The sequence below is a fragment of the Oreochromis niloticus genome, linkage group LG3, assembly GCF_001858045.2.
Source record: "Oreochromis niloticus isolate F11D_XX linkage group LG3, O_niloticus_UMD_NMBU, whole genome shotgun sequence".
In the NCBI taxonomy this organism is placed as follows: Eukaryota; Metazoa; Chordata; class Actinopteri; order Cichliformes; family Cichlidae; genus Oreochromis; species Oreochromis niloticus.
This window is the reverse complement of record NC_031967.2, coordinates 75,138,268-75,152,051: the sequence shown is the minus strand read 5'-3', so window position 1 is coordinate 75,152,051 and position 13,784 is coordinate 75,138,268. Positions and strand designations below refer to the sequence as shown.

At 43.1% G+C, this 13,784-nt stretch overlaps 1 long non-coding RNA gene across 1 annotated transcript; it reads right to left on the bottom strand.

Annotated features, from left to right (window-relative positions):
• Positions 1 to 12,978: 12,978 nt before the first annotated feature.
• On the bottom strand, positions 12,979 to 13,316 carry LOC112846554 (uncharacterized). Its single transcript, XR_003219561.1, has 2 exons — positions 13,275 to 13,316; positions 12,979 to 13,118 (listed from the first exon to the last, which is right to left on the bottom strand). It is a non-coding gene; the product is annotated as an uncharacterized LOC112846554 (long non-coding RNA).
• Between the last annotated feature and the right edge of the window lie 468 nt (positions 13,317 to 13,784).

Sequence of the window (13,784 nt, the reverse complement as noted above, 5' to 3'; positions counted from 1 at the left end):
CCTTATTTATTTTTCGGGGAGTTGGCAACCCTATAAGGATCAAACCTCTATCATTATGCAATAGATTATAAAACTAAGCATATATGAGTAAATATTTCTAAGCATAAATGACAATCAACAATATAAACCTTACAGCTGGTTTTAATAACAGAATTTATTTGTTTCTCAAATGAGAAAGAGCTATCAAGAAACACTCCTAAATCTTTAGTTCTGAACTTTTCCAGTCGACCAAGGTCAACATTATTCGATAATAATTCGATAATTTGGGGCGATCGTGGCTCAAGAGTTGGGAGTTCGCCTTGTAATCGGAAGGTTGCCGGTTCGAGCCCCAGCTTGGACAGTCTCGGTCGTTGTGTCCTTGGGCAAGACACTTCACCCGTTGCCTACTGGTGGTGGTGAGAGGGCCCGGTGGCGCCAGTGTTCGGCAGCCTCGCCTCTGTCAGTGCGCCCCAGGGTGGCTGTGGCTACTATGTAGCTTGCCATCACCAGTGTGTGAATGTGTGTGTGAATGGGTGGATGTCTGGATATGTAAAGCGCTTTGGGGTCCTTAGGGACTAGTAAAGCGCTATATAAATACAGGCCATTTACCATTTACCATGCTAACTCTTTTCCCTTGCATTATAACGATGTGATGAGTTAATGCTAAATAGGCTGCCATTAGCGGATAATTCTAATTAGGGGTGAATAATTATTACCAGCTAATGCTAATATCGTTTTCCCTTCCCTTTTAACAATGTAAGCAGCTAGTGCTATATAGGCTGATGTTAGCAGCTAATGCTAACACTGATTTCCCTTACTTTTTAACAATGTGAGTAGCTAATGCTAACACTCTTTCCCTTTATAACAATGTGAACGGCTAATGCTAACACTCTTTTCCCCAGCATTACAACAATATGAGCTGCTAATGCTAAGTAGGCCACCATTAGCACCTACAACTAATTCAAGGCAAATACGCATTAGAACCTACTGCTCATATCGTTTGCCTTTGCTTTATAACAATGTGAGCAGCTACTGCTAAGTAGACTGCTGTTATTAGCTAATGCTAATTTAATGTGAGTTAGCATTATCCGATAATGCTAACTGTTTCCCCTTACATTATAACAATGTTAGGATTTAATGTTAAATAGGCTGCCATTAGCGGCTATTATTCTAATTATGGGTGGATAATTATTAGCAGCAAATGCTAATATTGTTTTCCCTTTCCTTATAACAATGTGAGCAGCTAGTGCTATGTAGGCTGATGTTAGCAGCTAATGCTAATTTGATATGAATTAGCATTATATTAGTGAGGAGTTAATGCTAAGTAGACTGCCATTAGTAGCTAATACTAATTTTAGGTGAATTATCCGCTTATGCTTACAATGTTTTTTCGATACAAAGTCTACCGTCATTAACTAATGCTAAATTGAAGTGAATAAGCATTAGTAGCTAATGCTAATACCATATTTTTTTGCTAGGTACGTTGTCGTTATTAGCTAATGCTAATTTGAGTTGAATTAGTATTATCCGCTAATGCTAAAAATGTTTTTGCTAACTCTTTTCCCTTGTATTATAACAATATGAGCAGCTAATGCTAAAAAGGTTGCCATTATTAGCTAATGCAAATTTATCCGCTAATGCTAAAAACTTTTTAACAAGTAGCTAATGCTTATATTATTTTTCCATCAATTTTAACAATGTGAGCAGCTAATACTGAGTAGGTTACCTTTATTAACTATTGCTAATTTGATGTGAATTAGCATTATCAAATAATGCTAACTATTTTCTCTTGCATTATAATGATGTGAGGAGTTATGCTAAGTAGGCTGCCATTACTAGCTAATGCTAATTTGAGTTAACATTATCAGATAATGCTAACACTTTCCCCTTCCCTTTTAATAATGTGAGCAGCTACTGCTAGGTAGGCTGATGCTAGCAGCTAATGCTAACTTGACATGAATTAGCATTAAATTAGTGAGTGTTTAATGTTTAGTAGACTGCCATTAGTGGCCAATGCTAATTTTAGGTGAATGGGAATTGGCAGCTAATGCTAATACCATATTTCATTCTCATTCTGTTGTTTGAGAACAATAATAGAAAAATGTAAACTTGAGAACAAATTTATTGTGAATTCAGCTGTGAATGTAGAGTTTGTCATTATTTAAGCTTCCATTTCCAAATGTTAGCTGCTCCTGTCTGTCTCTTTGTCACGCACACAGACTGAAATGATTCACAGCCTTGTTTCATCCTTCTGTCACTGTGGAGATACAGCATGGGAAACATACACATGGCTGACACTTTATTAGGTACACAGTGGGATCTATCTCAGGTACACCTGTGACCTAAATGTTCCTGCAAACAGACTCCTTGGAGACCCACTACATGAATATCCATGTACTCTTCCTCCTCTATCAGATATTCTCTCCATACCTGAGAGTGTCCAGGCTCCAGCCTGGATCCTTCAGTCCAGCTGACAGCAGCTTCATTCCTGAGTCTCCTGGATGATTGTAGCTCAGGTCCAGCTCTCTCAGATTGGAGGGGTTGGAAACCAGAGCTGAGGCCAGAGAAGTACAGCCTTCCTCTGTGATCAGACAGCCTGACAGACTGCAGACACACAAAACAGCAATCCATCAGTCACCAATAGGGATGGGTATTGTTTAGGTTTTATCCGATACCGGTGTCAAACCAGTACTTTTGAAACGGTGCCGGTGCTTAAACGGTGCTCAAACCGGTGCTTAAACAATGGAGAACACACACTTGTCCAAAAACCTCTCATGTTCAGCTGTTTTTTGTAAAAAGATAACAATGTTAGCCTTTTCTGCAGCTATAGGGCATATATGGTATTACTTTTAGCTTAAACAATGGAAAAAACACAAACTTTGTCCAAAAACCTCTCATGTTTAACTGTTTTCCACTTTTTCTTTGGTCATTTTAGCCTTTTAGGCCAGGGTGAAGGGAGTATCTGCCATCAAACAAGAAGACAGCTGCATGTAACTACGATGGTGTTTGCTAGTTCACCTTACGTGCATTAATAATAACGTGGTTAGCGTACTCAACGTAAATTACACACGAACAGCATTAAGCTACTCACGCAGCTGCTGCTGCCATCATCATCCTCATCATTTCTGCTACACTGGCAGGGCTAGGGGCCAGGACTCTCCTCTTCGGGTTTTTGGGAGATGTTGCTAAGTCCGGGTCCGATAACAGGCACCACACCCGCAGTTGAAGTGCACAGTGTGAGGTCTCGCAGCAAGCTATGAAATACGGCGCATTTCTCGGATTTAAAAAAAACAAAAACGCTATGCGTCTCCAGGTGTTTCATCAGATTTGAGGTGTTACCTCCTTTGACAGTATCACAGTATCAGCTTAAAGCACTTGTTGCAGGCTGCTGAGTTTGCATCTTTTGCTGTGAAGTACAGCCAGTAGGGCTGCACGATTTTGCATAAAATGAGAATCACGATTTTTTTGCTTAGAATTGAGATCACGATTCTCTCACGATTTTCTTTTCCAATATAAATATTTATTGCACTTATTAACTGCACATCAACTTCGTAACAGTTGAGACTGAACATAAAAACAATAAATGTCTCACATTTTGTGGTTGCCGCAAAATGTTGTACTGCTTGAAATTCCGTCTCCACCGTTGCTCGACACTGCGTGTATAGAGCAGGTAGTGCAACAATAGAAAAATAGTTGCGGGACGGCACTGTGTAGCGTTTGTCTAGGGTGTTGATCATTTTCCTAAATCCCTCGTTTTGCACAGTGTTGATATATCTTTGATCAGGTGACGAGTAATAGCCTCCGTAATTTCTTTGTGCCTGCGGGAGTTTGACGTATATAGGGAAGCGCTGTATAAGGTTCCCGTTATTGATGTTTGGGTGGTTGACCGGGACGGATTTTCTCCTGTTACTTTCTCGTCATCCCTGACGTGTTCTCCGTTGTTTTTTCCCTGCCAATTTGAGCATCACGGCACAGCTTCTGTATCACGTGGTATAAGGCTCCGCCCTTGTCATTTGTTGAGCAGGAAGAGTGAGCACTTGTTTTCATGCAGATTACGTCCCGGATCAAAATGCGGTACAATCGTCATCGTCTTTCTTTCTTTGTTTTTTTTTTTTTAAATCGTTGTCATTTGGAATCGAGATCGCGATTTTCTAACGATTAATTGTGCAGCCCTAACAGCCAGACTTTTGACCGCTTTGCCTTGGGCATTTTTAATCTGTAGCTCTGTTCTAAAAGAACGGACTTACCTGGCCCCGCCTACTATCCTCGGAAACGCAAAATGATTGCCTAGAATCTAAAGTGTATCACATCTCAGCAAAAAAAGCACTGAAATAAAGCACCGAAATGTGCGCTGCTTTTCGGTCTGGTTACTACCGTTTATGTCAGAACCGGTGCCATGAGTACCCATCCCTAGTCACCAACCATTTTCTGTTTGTCACAATAACATCTATCCATTAAAGAGATGATTAAATATGTTATCCATTCAATGCAACTTTATTTATAAGTGACAATTCAAACAGTCATCTCAAGCTCTTTAACAGTGTGAGGTAAAAGCCTCCAATTTTAGAGAGAAAACCCCAACCATCAGACAATCCACTGTGCGCAGCACTTGGTGATGGTGGGAAGAAGAACTCCCTTTGACACAAAGATCCTCCCAGTGAAAACAGCCTCCAGGAGGAGCATCTACCATGACTGGTTGCAGGGTGAGGGGAAAGAGAAGAGATGAGCTCAGAGAGACAAGAACAAAACACAAACTAAGGAGAGAGAAGACAAAAGTTAAGGACATGCAGTAGTGACATATAAAAGCATCAGGAGTGAAAAGAGGAGAGTGGAGAAGAAAGCAGAGCATCATGGAAGTCCACCACAGCCAGGCTTTCTTTGTGTTCACTGCTTTGACAAAACCTCAAACTGAACCTTAAGCTCCTTATTCCACACGCTGGGATCATTTGGCCTTCAGTGGTGTTCTGGCTGACACACTGGAGTGACCAGAGTGCTAAAGAGTGAATCAGACACACCAGTGTCATCCCTGATATCTCCACTACATTTAATCATCCTTCAGCTTGTGGCTGCAGTTAGCTGGTTTGCTAGTTAGCTTGTCTGTTAGTTAGCTTGTCTGCTAGTTAGCTCGTCTGCTAGTTAGCTTGTCTGCTAGTTAGCCGGTCTGCTAATAAGCTGGGAGCTAACTCAATATAACATTGGTCGTGTCCAAATTCATGGGCTGCATCCTCCTGAGGACCCGGCCTTCGCGGTCTAAGTGGGCCGGGTCCTCAGAAGGTCGGGTAGGCCGGAAGTAAATGGCTGTGAAATTGGACGGTCTAGCCTTCTGATTAACGTCACCGCTGTCTGGTGGAGTTTAATAAACTCAGCCGTCTGCTCCTTGCTATCTAAAATATAACAGGACACTGGTGTAAACTCTCGACCATCTCACACTTCTGTTTAATCGGTTTTCTGTTTGACGTTTATTCAGCTGTGTGAAAACCACCCAGGGGATTAATAAAGTTTTATTTTATCTAATCTAATCTAATATCTTTAATCTCAGCCAAACCGATTTACTCATGAACAAATAAAACACTGAAAAAAGCCAAACAATATTATTTTTAGGTTATCTGAGTGACTTATATATTACGTTTAACCTGAGTAGCGAAAATCCGCGGTGATCTGAAAATGATGTGCCGGGAGTTGTGCCGTTCTCGGCGACTTCAGTGACCCTCGAGCTGTCGGCTAGCTATCGAGCTGGTGGTTACCAGACGTCTCCGAAAACGTCGAAGCACTTTTGCAAATATGCGATACCTTGATAAACCGAGCAGATATTTGAAGTTTACACACCCACATTCTCGCCTTAAAATATGTTAAAAGTTTATTTTGTGACCCAGAAAGATTAATAAATGTAATTTTAAAACTTAGTAGCGGCCGCCATTGCCTGAAAATGGAGTTTGGCTGGGCCACGCTATGAATTCTGGGATATGGTGGGCCACAAAGGACACACCCGACCCATCCTTCAAATTCGGGGAAAAGGTGGACGCATTTGTCAGCTGCATTCGGAGGAGTCCACGAATTTGGACAGCCTTCGGCGCGTCGCTGTGACGTAATCGGTCTACAAATGCGGCCTCAGGAGGATGCAGCCCATGAATTTGGACACAGCCATTGATTGCTAAACTGTCTAAACTGTGTGAGCAGCTGTCATGGCCGCTCTGTGTTACTCTCCAGCATCTGAGTTTTTTCATCCTTACAAACTAGAATACCTTCTTTTTCAGCTTCTCCACACCTGAGCTGTGGCTAAGGTGCTACCACCATTCAGTCTCGGTCTCTCTCACTCAACAATTACACTCGTCACCCAGACTAACACCACTCCACAAGTTCACCACTAAGAGGCGCTAAAAGACCACATACAGTGAGATCATCACTAAATGTCTGCTGTGAGTAAGTAAACTAAACCTTTGACACCAGAGACGATAACTACCAAATTAAAACAAGAAGTTAATAACAACCATGAGTGGAACACCTGAGTGAACTTAGTAATTGGATGTAGAGGAACACTGAGGGAAGTAAATGAACTCAATAATAATAGGAAAACTAAAATAAGAAACACTAAAGCAACCAAACAGAGCAGCTATAAATAAAAATAAAGTCTAAACTACAAAAACACCAAACCTGGGACTGTGACATATTCAGTCTATTCAAATGTCCAGCATGGATATATGAAGAATGTGACACTGCAGTGAAATGGAGCCCTGCTGATGCAGACGCTCTTCTGGTCTCACACTGAACACCTGCTGAAGCTAACATGGCTAACACTAGCATCACTGCATGTAGCCCCACTCTTCTCACAGCAACATACAACTCTCAAGGCTCGGCTTTTCACTTATTGGCTCATGTTAGCTTGTGAAAATATAAAGTCACAGCAGTTCCAGCTGTTTTATATAATGTTTTTCTTTTCTTTTTTTCTTTTTTTTAACCTGTCCCGTTTGGCTCTTTTGCCATTAGAATTATTGTCTAAAGGTGAAGAAAGATGCCCAACGGATTTACTTTACCAAATGGACCATCCCAGCCTTGCCGTAATGGTCCATTTGATTCACCTTTTATTGTTTATTTTATTTTCACTTGCTGAATACGGGACAGACTTGACTGGGGGAAAGAAAGGGGAGAAAGAAAGAGGGAAGGAAAAACAGCTGAGAAGAGGGACGGGGGAAAAGGGCAAAAAACAAAAACCAACAGAATAAGCAGACAAAAAATACATATATCGATCACCTGGATCACCTGTTGAGAAAGAAAAAAGAAAGCAAGCAGAAGAAAACGAGAGTAATAAACAACATCACAATGATATATGGGAATATGACAGTAAATACTAAATATTAAACATTATTGTGCAGCACGTAAGATCGACAGCGCACAGTGTGCTTTGAAGAAGGAGCCAAAAAGGGTGTAGTTTGTGTGTGTGATCACCTGTGTGTACACCTGTGAGCATGGACGCGCTTGTTTCTTTTTTGTTTTTTTTAAAAGGTTCCTTCATGTAATGATCTGCTAGAGGGTGTGGGGGGCCACTGCCCCGTCCTCCAGGGCATGACGCAGGTATGGAGGAGATCAAAACTCCAGACATCCAGAGGCCCCCAGAACACAAGAGACCAAGGAAGACCAACAGAGGGGCAGCCGCGCCACTATCCCAGAAAGAGCTGAGGAGAGTCCCAGATGAGGGATCACTCAGCAGCCACGGAGCAGAAGTCAGGGGGGGTTGCAGTGACGTGCCCGTGAGCTCCGCCGGCAGCCAGCTGTGCCTGAGTGACCGAGCCCCGGGCCGATATAATGTTTTTCATAAGCAGTGTTGGGGATAACGGAATACATTTCACTGCAGGGCAACTTGCATGTGACAATTAAAGTTCTGATTGATTGATTGATTGATTGATTGATTGATTGATTGATCGATACATGTACCACTATTATGTATTCAAAATACAAAATATGAGTAACTGTATTCCGTTAGAGCAGGGGTCGGCAACCCTAGGCACGCGACTTTCGGACTGCCTCGAAGACATTCTGGCAAACCATCATTTTCTCAGTTGAAGTCAGCAGCGCTCCGCCAGCACTATACACAGTGCAGGTAGAGCACCACTTTCCCCTCCTGAGACGCCTGATGGTTTGCCAGAATGTCTTCGAGGCAGTCCGAAAGTCTTTTTCCATGGCCTCTCTGAACTCCTCCCACACCCTATTTTTTGCTTCAGCCACTGCCCAAGCCGCATTTTGCTCGGCCTGGTGTTACCTGTCAGCTGCCTCCGTAGTCCCACAGGCTAACTAAGCCCGATAGGACTCCTTCTTCAGCCTGGTGGCTCACTTCACCCCTGGTGTCCACCATTTGGTTCAGGGATTACCACCACGACAGGAACCAACCACCTTGCGGCCGCAGCTCAATGCAGAAGCTTCCCAGTACACCCTCCCTGTACGTTTGGGCACGGCAGGTCTGTCCAGCGTCCTCCCCCACCACCTGATTCAACTCACCACCAGGTGGTGATCAGTTGACAGCTCAGCCCCTCTTTTTACCCGAGTGTCCAGAACATACGGTCGCAGGTCTGGTGATACGATTACAAAATAGATCATCGAACTGCGGCCTAGAGCGTCCTGGTGCCACATGCACATATGGACACTCTTATGTTCAAACAAGGTGTTTGTTATGGCCAAACTGTGATTTGCACAGAAGTCCATTAACAAAACACCACTCAGGTTCAGATCAGGGAGGCCGTTCCTCCCAGTCACGCCCCTCCAGGTCTCGCTGTCATTACCCACAAGAGCATTGAAATCCCCAGTTGGACAACAGAGTCTCCAGGTGGAGCACCTTCCAGCACCCCACCCAAGGACTATAAGAAGGCTGGGTACTGTGAACTGCCACTCAGCGCATAAGCACAGATGACAGTCAGGACCCGTTCCCCGACCCTAAGGCGCAGGGAACAAAACCTCTCATCCACCGGGAAGAACCCCAACGTACCGGCATCCGAGGGGATATTAGAATACCCACCCCAGCCCGTCGCCTCTCACCAGGGGCAACTCCAGACTGAGACAGAGTCCAGCCCCTCTCCAGGAGACTGGTTCCAGAGCCCAAGCCATGCGTAGAGGTGAGCCCGACTATGGTGCCTCCTGTGGGTGGTGGGCCTGCGGGAGGATGGGCCCATGTCCCCTTTTCGAGCTGTGCCCGGCCAGGCCCACTCACTAGCAAAGATGACCCAACAACAAGTAAAGCTAGTTTTCGACTACAAGCCTGACACGAACCCAACGTATTAGCCAGAGGTCCCTTTACTACGCGCAGAGTAGTTTTCTATACGAGATTGCTTCAAAAAGTGCAGCCTTACCTAATGTCCACCCTACTGTTATCGATTTTATATTAAGATTTAAACATCTAGTTAGTATTGGTATGGAGAATAGTCTTCAGTAATATTAATAAATCACACAGCAATAGTCAGTTCATGTAGTTGTAAAAAGCATGATAATATATTAAGTAATCCAAAGTATTCAGTATTCATTGGGGCATGTATTCTCTAATCTGTAGTGGAATATATTTTAAAAGTAACCTTCCCAACACTGTGAAGATGGGAATCCAGAAGACGTGGGTGGATGGCAGCATCACCATGAAGGATCAGTGTGAGAATCATCCACAAAAAAAAAACAGTTGCAGCTTGTGGCTGCAGTTAGCTGGTTTGCTCCTTAGCTTGGAGTTAACTCAGTAGAACATAGAATGCTAAACTGTCTAAACAAGGGCTGTCAAACATATGGCCCATCAGCCAAATTCGGCCCCTGAGATAATTTCAAATGTCAGTTATCACAGAAATTTCACGCTTGCTGATATTCCATCCCAGCAGGGCTGGGACTTTATTCTAATGGACACATCATGTGGAAAAATCACATTAAAAGACAGACTGGGATCATGTCACTGTTTAAAGAAAGGGATGGGGGCAAATGTTCAGAAGAAAGCAAGTGTAGTGGTACAGGCCAGGTACACACAGACACAGGTTTAAATGCAAGCTGAGTGCAGAATTTATGAATTACAAGCTGGATAAAGTGATACCCATTTTCCATTGTGAAGGACAAAAGGTTTCAAACTTGTCCAGGCCTTAAGCCTCATGTCCGTTCTTTTCTTAGTGGTAGTAAACGCATAAAATTATGACTAATGAAAACACTGAATTAAAATTGCTTCCTTTAAAAATACCAAGCTTACTGTCCAGTTTTGAATACTACATATATAAACTATATATAACAAAGTGCCTTTGAATGGCAGGGATGCAGAAATGTCTGTATGTAGCGCAGAGCCACGGCACCCCCTCTGAATGAGTATCACATGCGTGAAACTGCATTTGAAGAAATTTATAATTAATATTTCTAATTATGATCTTCAGCACCCAACACCGTGACTATGTACATATTGTCGGGTGTGAGAATATTTGTGTTGTGTGCTGTGGATTCAACTCTGCAAACTCATCACTATTTTCATCATCAAGTTTCTACTTAGACAGCAACAAAACAGAAAGCAGTTCCCAGGAACTACTTCTTGTTTTAGAATCTTTCAACATAAGAGTATGTTGCACATCAGAACACCTCCACATCTCCTCTTATTAAAGGATTACCTTATTATTAATTTGCTAATTCTGCCAGTTGATTAAAAAATGTTTGATCTCACCTGAGAGTTTCCAGTTTACAGTGTGGATTCTTCAGTCCTTCAGACAGAAACTTCACGCCTGAATCTTGCAGGTCATTGTTACTCAGGTCTAGCTTGATCAGATTAGAGGACTGAGAGCTGAGACCTGAGGACAGAGCTTCACAACTTCTCTCTGACAGGTTACAGAGACTCAGTCTGAAAAATAACAGCAAAACAATTAAAAAAAATACTTTTGATCAAGTGTAATGAGATTATATAACATTTAGGAATATTCCATTCTCTTTTTGTCAGAAAAGTAACGAGCAACATATGGAGACAATCAGAGAGACAAGAGAGAAGTGAAGAGAGAACAGAGCAGTAAAAGAACAGTGGATAGTTCAATGTGCTTTTGGTATCAACAAAATGTGTCAAATTTCTTTATTTTGTAATTGTTTCAGAAGAGTTCATGATTAAAACTTAGATAACAACTCACGGCCAGGTCTGAATGGAAATTTGATGACAGTTACACCCAGAAAAATTTCAGAAATACCAACATGTATTCAGTATTGCACAAAGTGAGTACTGATTATCACTTAATAGTTGTATAGACTTTTCAGACACCAGCACTCGTTACTGTGGTTTTGGAGGTTACCTTGTTAGTTTTTTTAGTTGATCGCACCTGCTTTTTATCAACAAGCATATAAGTTAAAATGTACTCACCGAGCTTTGTTGGAGGCTTTGACCACTGGCAGCATTCTCAGAAGAGCCTCCTCAGAAGCAGAGTATTTCTTCAAGTCAAACCCATCCAGATCTTCTTCCGATGACAGTAAGATGAAGGTCAGAGCTGAGCACTGAGCAGGAGACAGTTTACCAGTGGAGAGACTTCCTGAAGTCCTGTATTGTTGGATCTCCTCCAATAGAGAACGATCATTCAGTTCATTCAGACAGTGGAGCAGATTGATGCTTTTCTCTGCAGACAGATTCTCACTGAGCTTCTTCTTGATGTACTGGACTGTTTCCTGATTGGTCTGTGAGTTACTTCCTGTCTGTGTCAGCAGACCTCGTAGGAGAGTCTGACTGGTCTGCAGTGAAAGACCCAGGAGGAAGCGGAGGAACAAGTCCAGGTGTCCATTTGGACTCTGTAAGGCCTTGTTCACAGCACTCTGGTGGAGAGATTTTACACTCTTTTTCTTTTCAAATAATTTAGACCATGTAGAGATTGTTTGTTGTTCTTCCAGCAGATTGAGTCCAGAGTTGATGAAGGTCAGATGAACATGAAGAGCAGCCAGAAACTCCTGAACACTCAGATGGATGAAGCAGAACACCTTGTCCTGGTACAGTCCTCTCTCCTCTTTAAAGATCTGTGTGAACACTCCTGAGTACACTGAGGCTGCTCTGATATCGATGCCACACTCTGTCAGGTCTGATTCATAGAAGATCAGGTTTCCTTTCTGCAGCTGATCAAAAGCCAGTTTTCCCAGAGACTCAATCATCTTCCTGCTCTCTGGACTCCAGTGTGGATCTGTCTCAGCTCCTCCATCATACTTGACCTTCTTCACTTTGGCCTGAACCACCAGGAAGTGGATGTACATCTCAGTCAGGGTCTTGGGCAGCTGTCCTCCCTCTCTGGTTTCCAGCACATCCTCCAGAACTGTAGCAGTGATCCAGCAGAAGACTGGGATGTGGCACATGATGTGGAGGCTTCGTGATGTCTTGATGTGGGAGATGATCCTGCTGGCCTGCTCCTCATCTCTGAATCTCTTCCTGAAGTACTCCTCCTTCTGTGGATCAGTGAACCCTCTCACCTCTGTCACCATGCCAACACACTGTGGAGGGATCTGATTGGCTGCTGCAGGTCGTGTGGTTATCCAGAGGCGAGCAGAGGGAAGCAGTTTCCCCCTGATGAGGTTTATCAGCAGCACATCCACTGAGGTGGACTTTCTAGGGTCAGTCAGGATTGTAGTTTTGTGGAAGTCCAGAGGAAGTCGACACTCATCCAGACCATCAAAGATGAACACAACCTGGAAGTCTTCAAAGCTGCAGATTCCTGCTTCTTTGGTTTCAGTAAAGAAGTGATGAACAAGTTCCACCAAGCTGAACTTTTCCTCTTTCAGCACATTCAGCTCTCTGAAAGTGAATGGAAATATGAACTGGATGTCCTGGTTGGCTTTGTCTTCAGCCCAGTCCAGGGTGTATTTCTGTGTTAAGACTGTTTTCCCAATGCCAGCCACTCCCTTTGTCAGCACTGTTCTGATTGGTTCATCTCTTCCAGGTGTGTCTTTAAAGATGTCTTCTTGTCTGATGGTTGTTTCTGGTCTGTCTGGTTTCCTGGATGCTGTTTCAATCTGTCTGACCTCATGTTCATCATTGACCTCTGCAGTCCCTCCCTCTGTGATGTAGAGCTCTGTGTAGATCTGATTCAGAAGGGTTGGGTTTCCTGCTTTAGCGATCCCCTCAAACACACACTGGAACTTCTTCTTCAGGGTGGATTTAAGGTTACGTTTACAAACTGCAGCTGGAAGTTCTGAAAGAGAAGAAATATGTAGAATATCTTTTGAAAGTGGAAACAAACACTTAATTCCAAAAGAATGAATCTTTAAAACATGTTGCTCCTTCTCTTCAGACATCAGTAAATGTTTCATTCATCCAAAACTTTAAATCTTTACAGAAATCTTCTTACTGCTCTGCAGACGGTCAGCCAGCTCCTTCTGCTTCATTCTCCTCAGGAAGTCCACTGTGATCTCCACAAATGCCTCTCTGCAGCTGCTCCTCTGACTCTCTAAGCATTCTGGGTAATCTGGACTCAGAACCTTCTGGATCTTCTTCAGCTCGTTCTTCACAAAAGTGATGATGTTGTCCTCCAGCAGCTGGAACAGAATACTTTATGAATGAGCCAATCAGACTGAAATCATGGAGCCAAACATCAGACCCATGTTGGACACTGACAATCCACTGGTCTACAAAGAGCAGCATGGAGATGACTGTGAACACAATAGATGTAACAGTAGTTGTTGTACATGTACAGACCATAAATATGGAGTCCAGCTGTGTTTGATGCTGCTGGGCAGACTGACCACTGGGAACCTCTGAGCTCTGCTGGTCCACTCTGTGGAGGAACCATGAAGAATTAGTTCAAGCACAGGATAAAGATCCAGGAGTTTCTGCTCAAATAACTTCATCTGAATCAAGT